This window comes from Protopterus annectens, chromosome 10.part0 (assembly GCF_019279795.1).
Source record: "Protopterus annectens isolate FY-2018-M chromosome 10.part0, PAN1.0, whole genome shotgun sequence".
In the NCBI taxonomy this organism is placed as follows: Eukaryota; Metazoa; Chordata; order Ceratodontiformes; family Protopteridae; genus Protopterus; species Protopterus annectens.
Window position 1 is genome coordinate 4097696 of NC_056744.1, and position 23073 is coordinate 4120768.

Sequence of the window (23073 nt, forward strand, 5' to 3'; positions counted from 1 at the left end):
CTAAGGAGGAAATACAAAAGGTTGTCCAACAAGTGAGCCATCAAGCAGAATGGGAATCTACTTCTCATTCTCATGATAAAGCACATGTATAAACTTTGCCAGAGAAACGTTTTCCATTGTTCCAAAGGAAAATGTTTGAGAGACAGAAATGTACATGAGTCGACTAGAACTGAACTCCTTCTTTGACAGATTTGAAGAGAACAACATGGCTGCTACAATGCTACCTATCGACCTTGAGGAGGGGGTGCTCAGCCTCAACTCCAGTGACACGAGATCTCAACTTAAGAAGGTGAACCCCAGGAAGGCTGCTGGTCCTGATAAAATATGGACAAAGTACTTAAAGGCAGTGCAGACCGACCATGCTCAGTTCTGGTATTTTCAATACCTCCCTTATTCTTGGTGAAGTTCCCTTTTGCTTCAAGCTGACGAATATTGTCCCTTTCCCCAAAAAAGTGAATCCAGCCTGCCTGAACGATGATAGACTGGCTGTTCTAACTTCAAATGTCATGAAATGCTACTGAGAGGCTAGTTAAAAGGCATCTGTTGGCAAACCTACCATCCAACTTCAACCCTCCACAGTTCACTTATTGGGCTAACAGATCCACTCTGGATGCTATTTCAGTGGCACTCCACCTCTCACCTGATCATCTTGAGGGAAGAAACAACTACCTCAGGCTGTTTTCTTGACTTCAGCTCGGCATTCAATACAATGGTTCCAATGCAGCTTACTGACAAGCTTGTACATCTTGGAGTTAAGAAGCACATGTGCAACTGGATCCTCAACTTCTTGACCAACAGACCGCAGAAAACATGTGCGGGCAACAGCACTTCAGGGTGCGTAATACTCAACACTAGTGTTCCTCAGGGTTGTCTGCTAAAAGCCCTCTACTGTCCACCATCGTCACCCATAACTTTCTGTCGGCTTTTCCCAGTTACGGGTCGCCACAGCGGAACTCCGGTCTGCTAATGATTGGCAGTCGATTTTTATGGTGCCGAGGTGCCAGCCCAACGCCCAACCTTCAACGAAGGCACGCCCATTCACGCATGTCTTTCGAACGCCAGTCGACCGTGGGGAGGACATGCAGACTCCACACACGTCACCCATAACTGTTCTGCAAAATTCACCACTAATCCCATCATTAAATTTGCAGATGAAACTATGGATGTTATGTGATCCTATCTCGCCTACATTCTGTACTGATGGGCTCGGAGCCGATCCCTCAGCTCCGACTCGGCACGCTTATGCTATAGAGCAAAGCCTCTTATTGGCTGAGCTATCTTTATCCCAGGATGCACCACCACTAATCCCCCAGATCTCGTTTGCCGCTTACAAAGCTTAGACGTGGTCTCAACTTGGCTGGGCTAAGTACTATTTATTTAGGCTTTTTCCTGTCAGAAATTTGCTTGATTTAAATCCAAAAGCTGTTTTAACAGCTATTGTTGTTATACGAGTGTGCATTGGTAGTTTTGGTAAAGGATTTCGTGTTTTTTCCTGTCAGGGAAGGTTTCCCGTTTAAGTTAGAGGGTCTTGACCCTCTCTATCTCTCTTCTTCTGTAAAAAATTGTTTCTTTACTGTATTTAAAAAAATATATATATATTTTATTTAAATTTAAAATATTAAAGTAGGAATATTTTGTTTGCTGTAACCCTTCTTTTTGCTTGTAGACAACTGTGTTAGACTTTTTGGCTATGTCTAAAGAACACAAACCCTCCGGGTTTAAGAAATGCACGAGGTGTGGTTTCAAAATGTCCATAACGGACGACCACTCCTCGTGCGTCTATTGCTTAGGCGCCAAGCACCTACAAGAATCGTGTAGCGTGTGTCATGCCTTTTCATCAAGAGTCCTCCAGGAGAGGAAGAACAAATTAATCCTGAAAGGGTTAATCAAGCCATCCTTCGAGGAGGCTTTATCTTCCTCTCCTTCTCCTTCTAAAAAGAAGAAAGTGTCGGCTCCGACCAGTCAGTGGGAACCGACTGCAAAAAAATCTAAGCAGACTTCTCCATCGGCACCACGGACTTCGGAGCCGAGGGCGGAACGGTCTGCCTCGATGCCTCCAGCCTCGACCCCTCTGGTTTCGGAGCCGAGGACTGGAGCATCGAGAGGTGGGTCACCCTCATCGGCTCCACTGATATTGGAGCCGATAAGGGTTACCGGCTCAGACTCTTCCCCTTCGGAGCCGAAGTCCTTATCGGCACAGAGGAAAATTACCTTGAGATCTCCCTCGGAGCCGATAGTGGTAGAGTCCATTTGGAGCCGGTCCCCGAGCCCTTCGGAGCCGATGGAGAAATCGGTTCGGGCCCGATCGGTATCCTCTAGATCATCCAAGATGTCTGATTCGGACAGACAGGGTGCTCCTTAGACTCTTCCAGTCTCCGGTGTTCCAAAAGCTAGTTTCGGCTCCAGCCCATTCGGCTTCGGAGCCGATGGTCCACTCCCCTACTGTGGTTCCTCCTCCAACAGCTTCGGCACCGTTGGAGCCGGCACTGATGGAACCGGTGGAGGTTTTAGGGTCAGGCCCGACCCTTGCTCCAACTCCGGCTCTTGGGTCGGAGTTCAGTACACGGACTTCTTCCTTCGGCCCTGGGGGGGAGGCTTCGGGATTGATGCTTTCGGTCCCAAGTCTCCCTCTTGGTGCGTCGGCTGCGGGAGTGCCGTCCACTGTCGTGGCCACAGAGGTGGGACCCTCCCAGGATTCTGGTGGTCCCGCCTTCAGGGCTATGAGGAGTGCATTAGCCAAATCTTCCTTGGCTACCTCAACGGTTTCCCCAGCGCCTTCCCTGCATACGGAGACTTGGTCTTTGGCAGTCCCCCTGTCCCTAGACAGCGGAGCCCCTGGGCCTCAGGTTACCCCCGCTGGGGTTTCTCCCCCTCCTGGAGGTCCTTCTGAAGCCTCTTCGGAAGAACCCCCCAGGAAGAGATCGTGCAAGAGGAAGCACGTTGACTCCCCTGATGAGTCTCTTACATCAGACACTGATCTCGATGATGCAGAGGGGTCTCCTAAGTCATCCTCGGATGATGTCTCCTTTGCAGACATCCTGGAAGCCCTACAACAACGAGGCAGCTGGCAGTCCAAACCACCCTCTGCTGATGAGTCAGTGTTCCTGAAGGCCTTCGGGGCTCAGCCCTCCACCTCCTGGGTGTCTCCGCCCTTCGATGAGCTCTTGGATTTGATCTGTCGAAGGGCGTGGGAACACCCAGACTCTGTGGAACCGGTGCCTGCTTGTCCGAATAAGTTCCTCTCGGCACCCCCTGAAAAAGAGTTTCTAACTAAAGGTGTGGCTGTAGATGCTTTGGTGGTGGCATCTGCTACCCAGCAAGACGTAGCAGAGGCTTCGACGTCCGTCCATCCTCCTAATAAGGAGTCTAGGAGCATGGATCGGTACGGCAAGCGCACCCTCAGTTCAGCGGCCTTTACATTGAGGTCCTTGAACTACCTTACGCACTTTAGCAGATTTCAGAGGGATCTGATTAAAGAGTTATCCGATACCCTCTTGGGCAACCTGGCTGAGGAGGTGGCCCAGGCGGTTGGCTCGCAGCTGGCTACAATGTCGTCCATCTCGAACTTCGTCCATGAGGCTCATTTCTTATGCGGCGAAGGCGAGTAAATGGCGGTACAGGCATTGCTCTCGGAGACAAGCCTGACTCCGCCTGTGTCATTTCGCGGAGGCCTTCAAGTCTTCCTTTGCCGACGCCTTTGATGGGTCCTCCTGTTTGGACCCAAGGTAAAGGACACACTAACCCGCTGTGAACAGGAGGGTAAGACTCTGACTGCCGTGAGGGGCACGATTTTCCACTCCCTTTCGGCCTTATCCCAAGGCTAAAGAGGAGGGAAGATGTGGTTCCGTAGATCTCAGAAGCCTTACCCCTCTCAGCAGGAGGATTCCCTTCCAGAGGCAGAGGAGGGAAATTCTTCCGGAAGACGCCGTCCCAGAGGCGGCAGAGGCCCTCGCAACACTGGAGACCGCGAGTCCTTTTGTGGCTCTTCAGCCTTTCATAGTCCCTGAGGGATTGCCCGGCTGTGCTGCTCCGGAGCCAGTCGGGGGTCGTTTCTCAAAGCACCTAAAAGCCTGGGAAGGTATCACTCAGGACCGATGGGTGCTTCGAATTATCGCCGGAGGTTACTCCATCCCATTCTCTCATCCCCCCTTTCAGTCCAAAAAAATCCCGGACCCGCCACCCAGTCAGCGGGATACTGCAGCCTCAGAAGTTTTAAAGCTGCTGCAAAAAGGAGTCATCCAACCGGTCCCCGCAGACCAGATCGGATTAGGGACTTACTCAAGATTCTTTTTGGTGCCAAAAAAGACCGGGGACTTGAGGCCCATTTTGGACCTCAGCATCCTAAACCGTTCAGTCAGAAAGTCCAAGTTCCGAATGGTCACCCTACAAACCATTCTCCCATTGCTGGAGAAGGGTGTTTGGATGTGCTCCATAGATCTCAAGGATGCTTACTATCACATCATGGTACATCAAGCTTCCAGGAGACATTTGCGCTTCAGCCTAGGAGGCAGTCATTTTCAGTTCCGTGCGCTGCCCTTTGGTCTCACCACAGCCCCCAGGGTGTTCACCAAGTGTTTGGCAGTCGTGACTGCTCACCTGAGAAGTCTGGGATTCCAGGTGTTTCCATATCTAGACGACTGGCTCCTAACTGCCACCTCCAGACATCTACTACTGCAGAGCCTCCAAGCCACTATATCACTGGGCAGTTCCCTTGGAATCACCTTCAATTGGCCAAAGTCTGTGTTGCTGCCATCTCAACGCATAAGATTCATAGGGGTAGAGATAGACTCAAACCCGAATGCGGGTCTATCTACCGACAGACAGAATACAAACTATACAGAATCAAGTTCGAGCCTTACTTCCCAGGCCCAAAGCTCCAGCCAGGATGGTCCTGCAGCTATTGGGATCCATGTCCGCCACGGTTCTTCTAGTCCCCTTGGCAAGGTTGCACATGAGAATTCTCCAGTGGCTTCTTTCAGCTCAGTGGTCTTTTCAAGAACTCCCCCTCAGTCACCTCGTATGGATCACGGAATCTTGCAAACGGGACCTTCGCTGGTGGCTAGTGCCCTCCAACTTGGATCAAGGACGACCCTTTGTTCTACCTTCTCCGGCGGCCACTTTGACCACGGATGCCTCCCAGATGGGGTGGGGGGGGGCATTCCCTGGGCAGGTCAGTCCAAGGCAAATGGCACCCGGAAGAGACTTTACTTCATATCAACATCTTAGAAATGAGGGCAGTACTTCTGTCCCTTCAAGCCCTTCACGATTATCTCCCTCAGGGCATAATTGCTGTTCACTCAGACAACATGTCAGTTGTCTGGTACCTGAACAAACAGGGAGGGATCGGATCCTATCCTCTTTGCAGAGAAGCCATGAGAGTTTGGGAATGGGCAGTCTCGACCAAACGCTTCCTAGTGGCTACTCACATACCGGGCAAGTCCAATGTGATAGCCGACAGATTGAGCAGAACCATCCTCTCTCCTCACGAATGGTCACTGAATATGGTCACTGATTTTCAGCAAATGGGGAGTTCCGTGTTGCGACCTCTTCGCGACTCCTCTGAATGCAAAGTGCAAAGAATTCTTCTCCCTAACCCCGGCTCCGGGGAAGAGCCCCATGGACGCACTAGTCCGTCCTTGGCCCACCAGCTTGCTTTATGCCTTCCCTCCAGTTCCTCTCCTTCCCAAGGTGATTCAAAAGGCATCTCTCTTGGGGAGCAAAATGATCTTAATTGCTCCTTACTGGCCTCGTCAAGTGTGGTTCCCCTATCTTCGGAAACATGCTCTGGAAGGTCCATGGTTCCTGGATCAGATCCCAGACCTACTGGTTCATCAGTCGGGACTATTCCACCAGTCCCTACACACCTTAAAATTGACGGCTTGGCTCCTCCTCTTCCGACGATAGTCAGGAGTCATACATTGGATCCAGATGTTGTGCACATATTATCTTGACCCATAAGTCTGCTACAAAGAAACTGTATTCTAGCAAATGGAAAAGATTTGCTATTTGGGCTCAACTCCGGGGCCTGGACCCCATTTCTGTTCCCGTGGCAGAAGTACTAAAATTTTTGACTTCTCTTTTCAATCAAGGCTCTTCAGTTTCTACCATCAAGGTACAATTGGCAGCAATTTCTAATTTTCACGAATCCATAGACCCACCTTTAATGAGCAACAGATTGTGTAAGACCTTCTTGAAAGGTGCTGCTCTATTAAGACCTCCGATTTCTCATCCTGCACCTCCATGGGATCTCGATATAGTGTTACGCGCCTTGACTTATTTCCCCTTTGAACCGGCAGCTACATGTGATCTAAAGATTCTATCATGGAAGACAGCCTTTCTGGTGGCGATTACTTCTGCCAGAAGAGATTCAAAGCTTCAGGCTTTGTCAGTAAAACCCCCGTACTTGGTTTTTCACAAAGACAGAGTATCCCTCAGGCCAAATCCTTCCTTTGTCCCTAAAGTTTGTTCTAGTTTCTGCTTACAACAATCGTTAGAGCTTCCAGTTTTTTTCCCAAAATACTCTAACAAAGCGGAGTTCATATTCCACGCACTAGATGTCCACAGACAGTTACGTTTTTATTTAGACAGGACCAAACAAACAAGGAAAACAGATCAGTTGTTTGTATCCTTTGCAGACAATAAATTGGGCAAAGCTGTCACAAAGGTCACTATTGCCAAATGGCTCAGGGACTGTATTACTCAAGCTTATTTTTATTCTAACAAAGAGCTTACCACCTCTGTCAAAGCTCATTCTACAAGGGCTATGGCTACTTCGATAGCATTTCATTCTAAGCTTGCCATTAGTGACATTTGTGCTGCGGCTACATGGTCTTCCCCGCACACTTTTATTTCCCACTACAAATTGGATGTGGCATCTAGAGGACGAGCTTCATTTGGTTCCACAGTGCTCAGGAGTGTTTTCCAATGAGCCACCCGGGATTTAGGTGCTAGGACGCTGTCCCATCAGTACAGAATGTAGGCGAGATAGGATCACATAACATCTTTTAGTTATGTACTCACCATAACTTTAGATGTTTGGGATCCATCTTGCCTACATTCCTAATAACCCACCCTCCTTCCCCCTTCCTTGGAGATCAGAGGAGATCAGAAGGTCCGAATCCTGTTGTTTCATCTTGAAACATCTAACAATGTTATATAAACAAGTTGTGCATGTGTGCATGAATGCGGACAAACAAGATCTGGGGGATTAGTGGTGGTGCATCCTGGGATAAAGATAGCTCAGTCAATAAGAGGCCTCGCTCTATAGCATAAGCGTGCCGAGTCGAAGCCGAGGGATCGGCTCCGAGCCCATCAGTACAGAATGTAGGTGAGATGGATCCCAAACATCTAAAGTTATGGTGAGTACATAACTAAAAGTTGTGGGCCTCAAAGGGGAGGATGAAAGAGCTTACAGAGACTAGGTTTACTCACTGATGAAATGGTGTGCTAAGAACAACCTTGACCTGAACATCAATAAAGCAAAAGAAATCATTACAGACTTCAGGAAAAGGTCAACAACCCACTCACTGCTCATGATAAATGGTGAAAAGGTGGAAAGGGTCAAATCTACGAAGTTTTTCATGGTGCACATTTCAGAGGATCTCTCTTGGATTTTGAACACAGAACAGCTGGTCAAAAAAAGCACACCAACATCTCCACTTTCTCAGAAAGTTCAAAAAACCAAAGCTCCCACCTACTGTTCTCACCACATTCTACAGAGGGGCAGTTCAGAGCATTCTCATTAGTAGCTTCACAGTTTGGTTTGGGAACAGTACAACAGCAGAAAGGAAGAAGCTACAGAGTGTGGTGAGAGTTGCCCGAAAAAATCATAGGCCCCAACTTACCATCAACCCAGGGTCTCTTCACAGCAAGAAGCAATAAATGTGCATGCAAAATAATTTGTGACCCCTCTCACCTTGCACACGGCTGGTTTACACAACTGTCTTCAAGCAACAGACAGAGTATCTGCTGCAGGACCACAAGATGCTTAAACCACTTCTCCCAACAGTGTTGAGACTTATAAACTTTGATAACAGCCTCTGATTATTTAGTCAGTAGTCATTCACAATGTGTAGCTCAGCTGAAAAGTTTGCAATATCTTTTTTTTTATTCTTTTATGTAGCAATAGGTTTTCTTACTCATGTGCAATTGGCTGCTGTTTATCTGACACAGATGAACAAAGGAGGACAATCTTAACATGCAATCCTACTTGATCATGCTGCTATGTACAGTATTCTTCTTAGGACCGTCTGGGGGTGCTTGTGCGTTTTTGTTGTTATCATTGGTTTATTTATCCTTCTGTGGGTCTTGTATTGAATATCTTTTTTAAACTGAAATGTTATTTTGTTGTTCTTGTTATCCTTGCTTCATATATACTCTCTGGTGAGTTGATACTCAGAATTTCATTTAGTCTGCACTTGTGTAGTCCTAAGTGACAAAGTTTACTTTGACTTTGATTATCAAGAGTACCTTGGAATTAAACCAGAGTCTATACTTGGGAGATGAACATACAAAATGAAAGATAATAAAAAACTGAGAAACTGGAGGCTGTTGCTTATGGCTATGGCAGCAAGATACAAACAGTAAAAATGTTTAGTCCCTTTATTTCTTTACACAGGTCATGCATATTTTTATCAACTGGAGAAGAAATTGTGGATAGTAATTAATAAGACATTGAAGGATTTTATCTAGGAGTTAAAAATGACAGGAGTCAAGTGGGATAAGCTGATCCTTCTAACAGAACAAGGAGGTTTAGGATTTCCTGATTTGAATGGATATTTTACAGCTACGCAGTTAAGACTATTATACAAAATACAAACAGGAAGCTACAATCCGAAGTGGAAATAGATGATGACGCAGGGTGGAGGCATTCAAGTAATAACGAAAATTTGGATTTTGGATGCAGAACCTTAAGAATAACAGTCAAACAGATTATTACACTCAAAGTAGCAGAAAGTATACAAGAACTAAGACAACACTGGAATAGAACAAGGAGATTCAGCAGATATGGATGACTGCAATTAGGGGTACAAAGAATAGGCAAGAAGGGGCTGGAATTTACTGGAGGAAGCTGGAAAGGAACTAGGAAAATAACATTGGTATTGGGAACAAATAATTACAGAAGGAAAGGGAACAGAATTGGAGGATGCTAAGAAGACACTGGGACAGGCTAGAGTCTGCCTTGATATCAGGGTACAAGAAGAGAGAAAGGGATAGGTAAATCCTATGTGAAAGACCTGCACTACTTGAGTTTTTAGTTGACTAAAACAGAAGCCGCTGTTAACATAGGAAAATTAGTAAGGTATGTAAACACTGCACAATAAACTACAGGAATCAGAGGAGGTCAGAAAAGACTGGGAAGAGATTAGATAAGCAATTTACAAAGAAACAATGGGAGGACATATGTATGGCGCCAAAATGTGCAACAGTCTAGACGATTGAGGATTTTTTTGCCTAGAAGTATTTGCATAGGTACTTTTATACACATAGCAAACTCCAAGGAATTTGTCCTCAGGTAGATGGCAAATATTGGAGGTGTAATGAGAAGGAAAGAGGTACCTGGGAGCGTATGGTTTTGGAGTGTAATGAGTTGGCAAACTTAAAAAAATTCATGCAGAGTACTCTGTCAGAACACTGGGCGAGCAAGGAGTGTAACTAAGAAAATAATTTTTTTGAGCTGGGATACATGATCTGAACTGCCCAGACATAGTAAGGCCTTGTTAACTTTAATTCTGGTGGCTCCCAAAAAAGCAGTTTCTAGAAAAGGAAAAAAAAGTCTAAACCAACTGTACTTGAAGTACTGAATATTTTAACAGAGATAGTACAACAAGAAGTTGGATCTTTAGAAAAGCGTGGGAGTAAATTATATAGAAAATTGAAATTGTAGGAACAATACATACAGGAAAATGTTTTGGATAAGGAATGAGGTTTAAGAGAAGGCAGGAAATGAACAATTTATGTAATGCTGGATTGATTATATTGTATAGAAAAATACATGCAATTATATAATGTTTGTGAATGTGAACTTGTTGATATGGTTTGATCACTTTTATATAAATGTAAGTCTGCCTATGTCACAAGTGAGAATTCAATAAAGGTGTTATAAAAAAAAACTTTGACAGGGATTAAGGAACTGAAGTCATAGGCATCCTAACAGCATCAGCACACACAGACTTTACCACAAGGTTTAATTTGCCAATGCATTCCCAGAGCTACCCGTAGGTATATGACATCATACAGAAATTCCCTGACGTCTGTAATCACAAGCTGCCAACAGGTGCTCAAGTGTGTACACATCATGCAGAAATCTACACAATGTTTATCACAGTATTTGTCATGCAAACTGAGCAATCTGTAAACAATAATGAGATGACCCCCAATTAGTACAATAAATGTGCCCAGAGGGGTGAATCTACACAATATAAGCCAAATGTGAAGCCTAGAGTGAAGCCACACTATGGAAGAAAACAAATATGAATACCGTCACCTGCTTTTGCTTAAAGCTTTCCTTGTGAATAAGAAATCTGCTTAAACAAGTGCTATTTCTTACACAAGTCCTTCAGCAGTAGAGCTTTAGCTTTGATGGTTCCTATACCCTAATGTGTGAGGAATGTTAGTTTGTTCGTAACTTTGAGATATTCACCAAAACTGTTTTAAGATGCACATTGCAACTGAACTGCAAGTAGCAAACTGCAAGGTTGTTAAAGCAGGTGTACGATACCTCCCTAGGCTGACAGAGTAATATTCATTACCATTTTACTGTTGCTTGCCTTGCAAATATGACAGTAGCAACAGTATTACAATGGTCATGTACTGTGCATTTGCACTTCTGTGATTGCTCATCTTCCAGCATACATCTGTTAACGTCATAGAATAGCCACTGCAACTAGTAACAGGGCCAGCTCCCATAGGTGGGGGAACGCACAGGAAGCTAAACAGTTAAGAATGTCCTGGACCTTATCATGAGGCTGAGCTGCAGTGTTGAGGCTACATTCCTGCAATACACACACACCTCTCTGTAAAAGACATGCACCCTTGTAGTTTTTTTGTCCACCTGTGCAAATGACAACTATGCCCTGCCCTTTGTACACTGTTACTCGGGATACCTATGTCTGATGCACTGTATGACTAGCCTATACATGGGTAAACACAGGTTCATATTTTTGCATGCATCAATTCTGTATTGTATCTGCTTAATTCTTGTATAGTTATGTTGCAAAGCTATGTGCAATCTACTGCCTTTTTGCTAGTGCCACAGCATACTGTGCCCACATCCATCAGGTGTGGTCATTCCCTGAGGCTCATCTATCTCAGCTACTGCTGACTGTGGTACTGAGAACTGCTGGCACTATGAGAGGCCACCCTCTTGTAACTGCTTCCTAACTATAGTACTGTGTAGCATAGTACACACAGTCAGTAGTTTGGCACACATGATGGTCATACTGCAGGACACCACTGGATGTATTCAGACCACGAAAGCATTACTTTAGCAGCCCAAACAGACACTCTAATGTTTCTGGTGTTCAGCAGTGCACTGTTTTACACCCCAGTTTGAGGTTGTGTATTTCTGGTGGGTGTCATGAGTCCGAGTTTTAGGGCATGTCCAGCACTAACAAGATATGTACCCTTCACAAATCAGGTTACATATTCCATAAGATTGTGACATGAAACTTCCTGGGGGGCCTGCGCACACACTGTAGACAACACATCATGCATTACAACCTCCCTGGCAGTTGCTAGAGTAATATCCACCGTGGTTCACATACCTGCCTCCTGGTTCACCAGGTGGAGCCTTGATTTCATTGTGTATACAATCTATGGCCTCCAGAACCTCAATGAAATTGGCAGTATCACAGAACTCTTACATGGTGTTTGTTCTCTCCTCTGGGTATTTGGGAACCACATATGCTCCTCTATTGTGCTGAAGCACAGCATCATACTGATGGACTATTCTTAAGGCAGCAACCTGAAATAATCCCACTGAGTCCCATGTAAGTTGCTGCAAGATCACTATACATAATACATGAAACCCACATATACCCTGGCATCTACTGTGTCGCTTATCCTATGTTATGATTCAAGAGGAACGGGGAGGAAGGGGGTAGTTCGTTTATATGCTTTATTATACAGAAACACATCAGGATGGATAACAGCAACATAAAATAAATTAACTGATTAGCTGACAGACCATTACATACATGGATGGTTACATCTCAACAGCTCTCTACAAAATGACAGTCTGGCTCGCACATGCTCAGTGTATTATACACATGTGCAAGCCCATGGAAAGCTTCTTAAAGGTATACATACTGATCTGCATCCTCCCACTTTAGTAAATTGCCCACAATAAAATGACATATGAAAAAAGACTTGCAATTATACAGACACTAAGAAATAAACACAATGTTAGTGTCCAAGTTGCCATGTATCTGGAACATGATCTGGAAATGCAACCTGATCTAGTGATACAGCAATTAAGACTGCATTAATTAACAGGGACACACTGAGATCTAGAGTCTTTTTCACAGGCAAGATGCTGCAATACAGGCTTGGACACCGGTACTAAATGTTTCAGAGTGCCTAAATTCTACTCCTTGTGATTCCACGATGTATGATCTCAGCTCTGGACATGTACTTTTCATGACTCCAATCAGATTAAAACCTTTGGATGCCTGCATCCTCACCATCTCCCCTTCTTGTAATGGATTGAGTGGTTTGCTGGACTTATCATAATAGGACTTCTGGGACAAACACATTTTCATGAGTTAAGCTCTCACTGCTTTGTTGATCCTAGCATAAGGAACCAAGAGATTGCTACCGATTGGTAGTGTGGTTCTGGTTTGTCTCGACAAAAGCCTTTGTGCAGGTGAACCAAGATGCTTATCATGAGGAATATTTCTGAGTTTCAGGAGATTCAGAAAAACATCGCTACTGTCTTGTTTCGACTTCTAGAATAACTGTCAGACTTTGAACTGCACATTCTGCCAAACCATTTGACTGTAGGTGCTCAGGGCTACTCGTAACATGAATAAGTCTCACTTCAGCAATTTCTCGAACTGCTGGCTTGTAAACTAGGTACCATTGTCAGAAATAACTTTGTGCAGACTACCATGGACTGCAAAATGACACAAACTTTGTAATGACAGTACTGGATACTAGATTAGGAAGTAGGTCAACCTCAAACCAATGTATAAGAGTCTACTAACACCAAGTAGTATTGACCATTACATTCAAAAAATGCCTGTAGCTACTGTCGACAAAAGGTAGTTCAGGAATCTGGTTTAGCAGAAGTGGTTCTTTCTGTTGATGTGGCTTAGTACTATTACATGCAGAACAAGATGAAAGTACTCTCTCGCTATCCTTTGACACAGAAGGTCAAAATACTAGTCCTCTCTTCCTTCTTTTGGTAGAATCAGTTCCTGGGTGGCCACAATGCAAAAGAGTAATGTACTCTTGTTGCAAGGATTTTGGAACAATCACTTTTGGACCTTTCATGATGATACCATTTATTTAATTTTATTTTACATTTGTTGACCGGGAGAATCTAACTGGATAAATGTCCATTTTCAGTGGAGACCCAGGGAGAAAAGCTCCAGAGTTTGTAAATATACAAAGGCAAGCAAACACAGACTCATTTAACAACTACAGAGACCAAGTACAAAACAGAACACATATTAGAAGTACATAGAGAAAAAAACAAACAAAATCTCATCGCTGTAAGGAAAATATGGTTGCACATCAACTGGCAAACAAACTTGCTTTGAAAGCCATACTCGACTGATAAAGTGGTCGAGTTTCTGTAGTACTGGATCAGAGGGTATGTGACTAAGCTCATCAAGACATGTGGAAGAAAAACTTCTCACCTCCATGACTTCAAAAATCAAGTTTCTCCTTTTCATGCTGTTCAGTGGCATTTTTGGTCGATCTAGATAATGTATCCGTAAGATACAAAAGTTAGCTTTTTGTGTAGACAAGATTGAAATGATACTTTTGCAATTTCATCATAATGCATTGCAATTTGGCAGGAGCTGTATGCATGGGTTTTCTCAAAATAGTGACTAGAGTTTGGTGATCTGTTTCGATTTGAATTAGGCGGATATTTTCTGTTTCAGGACATCAAATGCTCTTTGGTGTTCTGACCAAGACCTGGATACATCTTTGCATGTCAACTCTGAGCGGTGCTGAAAATTAACTCAAGTCTGAAATGAACTTTCCTAGACAGTTAACCATGCCAAGCAAACATTGTAAGGCTTGAACATTGTCTGCAGCTGGCATCTCAAGACCTGCCATTTGCTTGAAAGGAACTGGTTGTAAGCCTGAAATTGTAAAGAAATGGCCAACATAAGTAACTTCTCATAGCCTGAATTTGCACTTCTGAGGATGCAGCTTAAGGTTCACTTCATGTGCCCTTTTCAGAACTTTGAGGTATCTGTCATGCTTGGCTTCACCATTACCTCCTACTAAAATATTCTACTATAATAGCACATGGATAACAAGAAAATTTTGCTCCGTGGCACACTGGAAGACTTCACTGGCAGAATATTCCCAAATGGCATTCTCAAAAATCTGTACCTGTCAAAAGTGGTCAGCAATGAGGACATTCGGTCAAGCAAAATTTGTCAAAATGAATTCTTTGCGTCCAAAACAGAAAATACAGTGGCATTTGGCATAACAGCAGCAGCTTCTTCGACTGAGGTCTTTTCAGTGTTTTGATCAAATCTATTGGATCAATACATATTCTGATATCATCTGAACTTATGAGCTACCGCCATAGAAGATACCCATTCAGTCGGTTCATCAACTGGACAAATCACACCTTGCTGCACCATTTTATCTAGCTCGACTGACTTTGTTCTGCATAGCTACTAGAACTTTCCAGGCTAGTCTGGCAACTGGGCTGACTTCAGGGTCTAACTTCATGGAATACACAACTGGAGTTTGCCTCATTTTTCTTCAAAAAGATCAGCGCAGGTAGAGAAAACAACTGGGTGAAATTAGAACAGTGGTCTTTTAAGCTTACATAGTGGACTTCCTTATTAAATTAAAGTAGTCCTATTTTTCAAACTATGTCGGAGGCCTAATAATGACTAAGTGCCTTTCGACTATGTAAAATTGCAAGTCATAGCTGTTCACAGCACAGTAACATGAAAGCACTACTGAACCTCAAGTCTGAATTTCTTCACCACCATAAGCAACAAGCTTCGCACATTTTGCCAAATGAAGCTTCTCACCAGCACATATGCTAGCAAATGTTTCTGCTGACATAGCATTGCACTTTGAACTTCTGTCAACTTTGAGCTCTCTGGGTCTTCCATTCTTTGCCCATAAATCTACTGCATTGACTGTTTCATTAAGCACAGACATACCATCAACATAAAAAGTAGGGTTACAGCTTTCTATCTGATCAACTTGTTTCCTTGAATGTTCTCTTTTAATAAAAGAATGAACCACTTAATTTACAAAATCTTTGGAAATTATTCCACTTTTTACATCTGTGGCATTACTGACCAAAAGCTAAGCACATCTCTCTTTTAGACACGATTATCACCACAATTACGATAGCTGACTACGAGGCTAAGTGAGGGCACATGCTTTGAGTTTGTTGTCTCACCTTTGTTCTTCACCGAGACTGTGTGTGAGCTCTGGAATTTGCTAGAAACCTACGGGGTTTACCAGGGACTGTTACAGGGTTCATAGTTGCTGCCATGTGCTTGGGCCCGCTTCTTTTAACAAAGTGCTGTATACTATCAACATTAACAGTAGAAGATTCTGAAGCATGCATCTCTCATTTGTAAGCATATTTGTGTGTTTTTCTGTGAGCTCATATTTGACAAATCTCAGTGGCCTTATTCAAAGTTAAAGCACTGTCTCGAAGCAAAATCTCTCACAGTATCATTTCCAATACCACACACAAGTTGTCTTATCAACTCATCCCTTAAATCACCAAATCTGCATGCTTAAGATTTGTTTGACAAGTCAGTTATCTATGCTGCAAAAGTTTCCTCAGGCTTTTGATCCCTTATATAAAATAAGTGCCTTTCCATTGTAATATTCACTTGGGGGTTACACATTTCTTTAAGTTTACGTTTTAAGCACTCGGGGGTCTTCCCCTGATTCAGCAGGTACCACTATATGGCAGTTTCCCCCCTCCCCTGCGAACAGCAGGTGCATACACAAATGAACACACTCTTTCTATGGCCTCTGAACCAGCTAAATTAAGCAGAATAAATGCCTGTGTACATGCATCTTTGTCAGAAAATGCAGCTTGTATGAAAATATTGTACTCTTGCTCAAACACTCTCCAGTTCTCTGCAATATTACCAAATACAAGTGGAGCAAGTTTTCTAAATCTTTCTACCATGCCAGCAAAGTATGCATAAGCATACTGCAAATATGGCCCTTGCAATTAAATGTGAATATGCACACACACCAGGTACTTGTAATAACATCCAAATGCACAATCAACGCTTCGAAATACTGTACTTTGCGAAATATGCTTTGAAATGGCAGTATTTTGGGAATTAACTGTACTGTAATACTGCACAAACTTGCAAACACTTTGTATACTTTTGATATCTTAGCTTTAAATAATGCGAAAAAGTAGCACAGTGAAAAAAATGCAGTTGTTTTCCTTATTTTATACATTTTATGCAATTTGACGATGCTTACGAAAATGTCTGAAACAATTTTGAATATATTTATCAATATGTCGCAGTTTTGGACATTTTGTTTAATTAGAAATTCGTTTTGAGCATTCTGAGTACTTCTGGCAAAATTTCGGTGCTTAATCTACAATGCAGTGCCCGATGCCCTTGAAGAATCAATGGTCTATGCTGCATTACAACATTGGTGTTTTGATGATATTGCAATAACATTTCCTGAACAACATCAGCTATGTAGTAAGGAATGGCTGGCAAAAACAGGTTCACAGTTAGTTACCAGGCAGGAGACCATAAAGAAGCCTAGCTCAAATTCCCCAACTGTCACAAAGGGCTGTCTGTTAAGTGACCTGCTCCAGGTTACACAGTAGGTAAATAAAATGTGGAAAGATTCATACCATACATCTTTGGCACAGGAAACAGCTCATTTACAGGACACTAACAGTTTTTAATTAAGTGCAGAAATCCGTTACAATCAGATCTTGCAGAGAAGACTACAATCAAAGTAATAAGCAACGAGTGCATAGTGGATGCTGAAGATCACACAGTAATACAGAGTATATGACCCCTTCACAGTTGCTGGAGGCTATAAAGAAGGTACTGTAGAAATATATTTTTAAAATGCAACATGCTCAGACTATACTACACAATCCAGACTAGTTATTGAACTAATTCACAATTTAGTGCAATGAATAAATCAAAACAATTAAAGACACTACAGATACCGCAGCAGCTTTTGTTTATATGCTTTCTGGTTACCTACGGACTTAGCTGAATGACTGATAATGCCATACTGTTGCAGCATACTCCTCAAGAGTCAACAAAACCAGATCATGTCAAAAGGGGCTGTATGCAGGGTAATGAACCAGGTCTCTACCAGCTGTAGCAGTTTCCTATTACTTACCGTCTGTCCCCAATTACAATAAAATGCACTTCACACCTATCAATGTACACAGCCTTTTCTTTACCAAAGATTTTTGGATTTCGTTTAAAGCTTTCATTTCAAAATGGACAGCAAAAATACTGAAAGACATTTTCTAAACACAACAGTCTCACATTGAAAACAGACTTTCCATAGGTTCATAAGTAGGTACTAAGCTATCGACCCAAGGGCCTACGTAAGCCTAGCCAACAAGGTTCCCTAGTTTACGCCACCCAAGAAAGTTATTTTCCTGTGCCACTGTCGAGCAGAGACACAGAAGTAATCTCCGGGGTGTATTTCCTATTTCCCATACACTCATCAAGATTTTTCTTGAAGAGTGTTAATGAAGAACTTCGCTTGACATAGATGGGTGGCCTGTTCCAGATAATGGGAAGTCTCTGGGACAGGAATCTATCCCTCCAGTATGTCCTGTTTATTGTGGTGATAAGGTTTAGGTCCCTAGAGCATGTGGCTCGGAGTGATTGGCATTTCTTTAGGTGTAGCATGTCCAACAGCTCTGGGTTTGACATAGCTTCATATGTTAGGCAGAGATCACCTTGGAGTAGGTGACATGCTATGGAGTAAAGCTGGAGTTTGAGACAGTCAGTGTAGGGCATTTGTTTGAGGCTAGTAATCCTCTTTGTGAGGTACTTCTGTGGCCTTTGCAGCTGCTACAGATGTCTTGTGAGGTACATTCCAAAAGGGGTGTTGTACTCTATAATGGGTCTAATGAGTGTCGAGTAGAGGGGAACAATGACCTCTTTTTTCCTGGATGAGAACCCTTTTATGATGGAGAGGCGCCACGTAGAAGGACTTCCTGACTACTGTGACGATGTGACTATCAAAGGAGAGACTACTGTCAACCTGGGTCCCAAGGTCTCTTATCACACATTCAGTGTTAAGTAGACTGCTGCCTATGTGGTAGTTCATGGGTACAGAGTTTTTACCAAAGGGGATGACAATGCACTTTTGGCATTGAGCTTGAGGCCATGGCTCTGACACCAGGCATCTGTCTCAGCGAGGCCCTTCTGTAGGATGTCCACATCATTTGGGGACTTGACTATGGCTCAGAGTTTGCAGTCATCTGTGAACTTCGTTAGCCAGAGGCCCTCTGTGTTAGCCTATACTTCAGAGAAGTAGATACCAAACAGGAGAGGTCCCAGGACTGAACCCTGTGGTACTCCACTTGTCACTGGTTTCAGGTCAGATTTGGAGTTTGCAACTTTTACATTGTGGGTTCTGTCAGTGAGCCAGTTGACAAACCATCTTGTGACAGAGATTTATACCTAGTTTAGTGAGTTTAGCTATAATTCCAAAATGGGGGATGGTGTCGAAAGCCTCAGCGAGGTGAAGATAGGCTGCGTGAACCACCTTACCCTCATCTACCACTTTGGTGACTGCCTCAAAGAAGTCAATCAGGTTCAGAAGGCATGATCTGCCCTTCACAAACCCGAACTGGGTGGGATCCAGAGTTTGGAGGTTACCAATGTCTTTGTTTACGAGTCCCATGATGATACGTTCCATGGCCTTGCAGACCTGGCTCGTCAGGCAAATAGGGCGATAGTTCCCGGGATCAGTGGTGGCTCCCCCTTTGTGGAATGGGATAACTGTTGCTGTACGCCGTTCAATGGGCACAAAGCCTGATGCAAGGCTATTACTTAACATGGTACTTAAGTGGGGAGCCAGTTCGTTCTGAAGTTCGTGTAAAACACAGCCTGGGATGTTGTCCAGTCCCATGGATGCTGTGTTTTTGGCTTTAGACAGTGCAGCTTTTACCCGCATAGTTGTGAATACAGGGACTCTGCATTCTTCCTGTACAGATATGGGCCCTTTAGGGGGTGGGGGTGGGGTAAAGTTGGCACTGAACCTATCTGCTAGGATGTTGGCAATATCAGTTGGTTCTGTAATTTTCGTGCCATTGTGCTGCAACTCAGAGCAGATCTGGGTGTTGCCATCGTGATTCTTGACATAGCTATAGAATGCTTTGTGGTTGTCCTTAGAATTAGTGGCGATTTTGTTTTCATAGCTAGCTTTGGAGGATCTTATAAGGGATCTCAGCTTCTTACGGAGACTGACCAGGAAGCTCCTCCACTCATGGGATTTTACTCTCTTTTGCAACAGTTTCTTCCTTCTTTTGTACAGTTTGCTTATGGCAGGGGACCAGAAGATTGGCTTCCTTTTTTTGGAGGATAGCATCTTGGTTCCGTTTGGGATAGCACGATCCATGCACTCACTCGTGTAAGTGCTTATAGAGTGCATTTGTGTAGGATTCAGCAGTTGTAACTGTATTGTCCAAATGCATGGGTGTCATGAAGTTCACCACTTCTGTCTTAAGAAGCATGAAGTTGGCTTTAGAGAAATTTTTACCGTGGTTTCCTTAATGGAGGGTGGGGCAGGATGTGGATATCAAGTGTGATTAGCTTATGGTCGGATCGGACCAACGAGGAGTTGACTTCAGATGTGGAACACCTGTCACTCGTGTTGGTAATGACTAGGTCTAGGATATTGTTGCCCCTGGTGGGGGTGTGGATAAGTTGATCCAGGGCATTGGAGTTCATCAATTCCAGAAAGCATTGAGCTAAGGAGTTGGTACACGAGTAGTTTTCCCAGTTAATGGAGTGCTAGTTGCAGTCGCTCATTAGGGTATTTGGTTGAACCCTAATATTTTCCAATACATCAAGAAAAGAGGAGTGGGAATCCTGGGGCATGGTGGGGGATCTGTAGCAAGCTACAATTTTGGATTGCAGTTTTGCCCAGAGTTAGTTGCACTTGGATAACCTGGATTCCATGAGAAAGAGTAAACATTTCCTCCTTTGAAATTCACATTTAATGAAAATACATCTGGCAACCCAGTAAAATCACAAGAGATGTGCTGAGATTTGCATTCAAATAGCATATGATGAAACATTAATTAGTGGTTATATGGGTGCAGGAATTCAAAATTTGCTAACCTGTCAGAGCCCAATGGACCATACGCTCCTTTTCAGAAGCAGCCTAAGAGTACAATCTGGTGAAGTAACTTGGTCAGTCACATAGAAGACAAAATTGCTGAGGGAATCAAACCCTGAACTAAGTGCTAGACAAACTTGTTATAGCCCACTGCACTTTATACCTGTGTGCCCATGAAAAAAAGCCAAATTAAAATGTATACATAGTTAAAATATTAAACTTCATGCTGTCCAATTTATTCACAGCTAAATAATAAAACACTGCCAATAAAACATAGGACAGTACCCAAAGAAAAGATTTCATTTGAGGAGGCTCCGGTTTACTATAATCAATCTGCTTCCTTTTAGGCATAACTACTGTGGTTCAGGGAACACTGATTACCCTAGCCCAAATTTCCAGTTATCCCAAAGTACTGTCTGGTTAAGGGACTATTGGTGGCTCCCGCAGTAAGCAAATGAGGGTCTCATACTCTGTATCACAGAAAGTACAGCTCACAGCCATAATGCTCTGTATCAGCTACCAGACTAAATTAAAAAGGGAAAGGAAGGATTTAAGCCCTACATCTTTGGCACAGAAAACAGCAGTATTAGCCCACTTAATGCTTCCTATAGTTAAGGGCACAGGGTTTGATTCTTTCTCCCTCCATCTGAGTACTGTGGTATACTGAAGTCACAATCACCCAGTGCTCCTGATGATAATAAATGTTCTAATATCTAGAGGTTTAATGACTGGCATTAAAACTTTTCCATTTGGGGACACTCACACTCACACTCACACTCACACTCACACTCACACTCACACTCACACTCACACTCACACTCTAGTTGTTTTTGAAGCATTTTACTGCAAGTGCATTATTTTGTTCTTTATTCAACTTTCAACTATGGTTAAAAACATTTATAACCCTTTTCCATGGTTTTGTTGTGACTTTTAAAGTCATCCAGTCTCTCTGCTGCTGTCTGGCCTTTCTGTTAATCTGACCACTAAATTCTCTCCCTCTCTTTTTTGTCAGTAAGCACAAAAGTATCAATTATATAAGCTATTTAAACAACTTCACCCTCCCACTGTGTGTCATAGATAAAAATACAGCGTGCCTATTCACTAACCAGTGTTGCTATTAAACTGACTGCCCTTACTATATATTGTCTTAAATTATGCCAGTCCCACTTCATCTTCTTATACTAGTGAGCTCTAGAAGATCCTTAAGTTCCTTCCCTTAGACTACTAAAGCTTATGTTACTTTTCTTTATCTTTCTGCCTGCTTATGACACAGTGCACTACCGAGGACGCATCATCTTAGTTTTAATGTTTAAACTATGCAACATCTGGGACAAGACCACCACTCACTGGAGAGCCTTTTGTATACTTGTTTTTTTCTATGATAATTACACACCCTCTGTTGCATTTACATTACTCACCTAAACACTAGACGCCACAGGTAACCCATCGTCTTGTCTAGTGTTGCATTTACATTACTCACCTAAACACTAGACAAGACGAAGGGTTACCTGTGGTTTTCTCTTTGTTGCCAGTCTATTCACACTAGGTCTGTTAAGACAGTGCACGAACCACATTATGCTCACAGATAATGAGTTTATTTTCAATACTAATAATTCCATCTGTGAGAGATGTTCATGCACAAGAAGTCTGGAGGCTTCTTCTCACCTAAAAACCTGCCCTGTGAGCTTCCAACACATCCACCACAACACTTCGCTAATCACACAAAAATATTTCAGACTGAAGCTAAAAAGTCACTCCCAAAGCCACCTATACATAATATTACATCTCAGCAAAAATCAGGCCACTCATGCATACTTGCCATAGTCACCTTGGGCAATAACACTCCAAATGTACCACAATGAACTACAGTGTCAACAGAATGTTTTAGTGATCTATTAATCTATTGTCAGTCACAATGATTTGTCACTCAAGGCAGTACAAGGAGGGGTTGCAGTGAGCTGCATTTTGGGTACCATAATTTCAGACATTACAAGGTCCAGAAGATCCATCTTCTGACAAATATGACTGGCATACTAGTGGTACACATATGAGCAAATGATATGAAACACAAAATCCAGAGGGACATACAAAGAAAAATGATGGAACTCTCCATGCACATTACAAATATAGGTAAGACACTGGCCCAAAATGGAATCCTTCACCTCAAATGATGCCTAGATACAAAGAAAAGACAACTGGTTTCTAAAATTGGCTAAAGAGTGGATTGTCCTGGAATGACAGTAGCTAAAGTTACAGACATACTGTCAGCAACATTTTATTCATCCAGCTGAGAAGAGGCGAAACAGTTCTGTCTGTGTCACCTTGTTGTTGAGATATTTAGAAAAATATGAAATTTCTGACAATATAAATAATTATATGATCAATATCTCTTTCCCTGCAGTAAGAGAAGGCCAAGTATTAGTGGAGTTACATTATCCACCTGGACACCTTTAAGATGAAATCTTTAAATAACTTGTATGCAGCATAATTTTGGAATTATAGGTTGGCCGCGGTGGTGCAGCGGTTAGGGATGTCAACTCACAG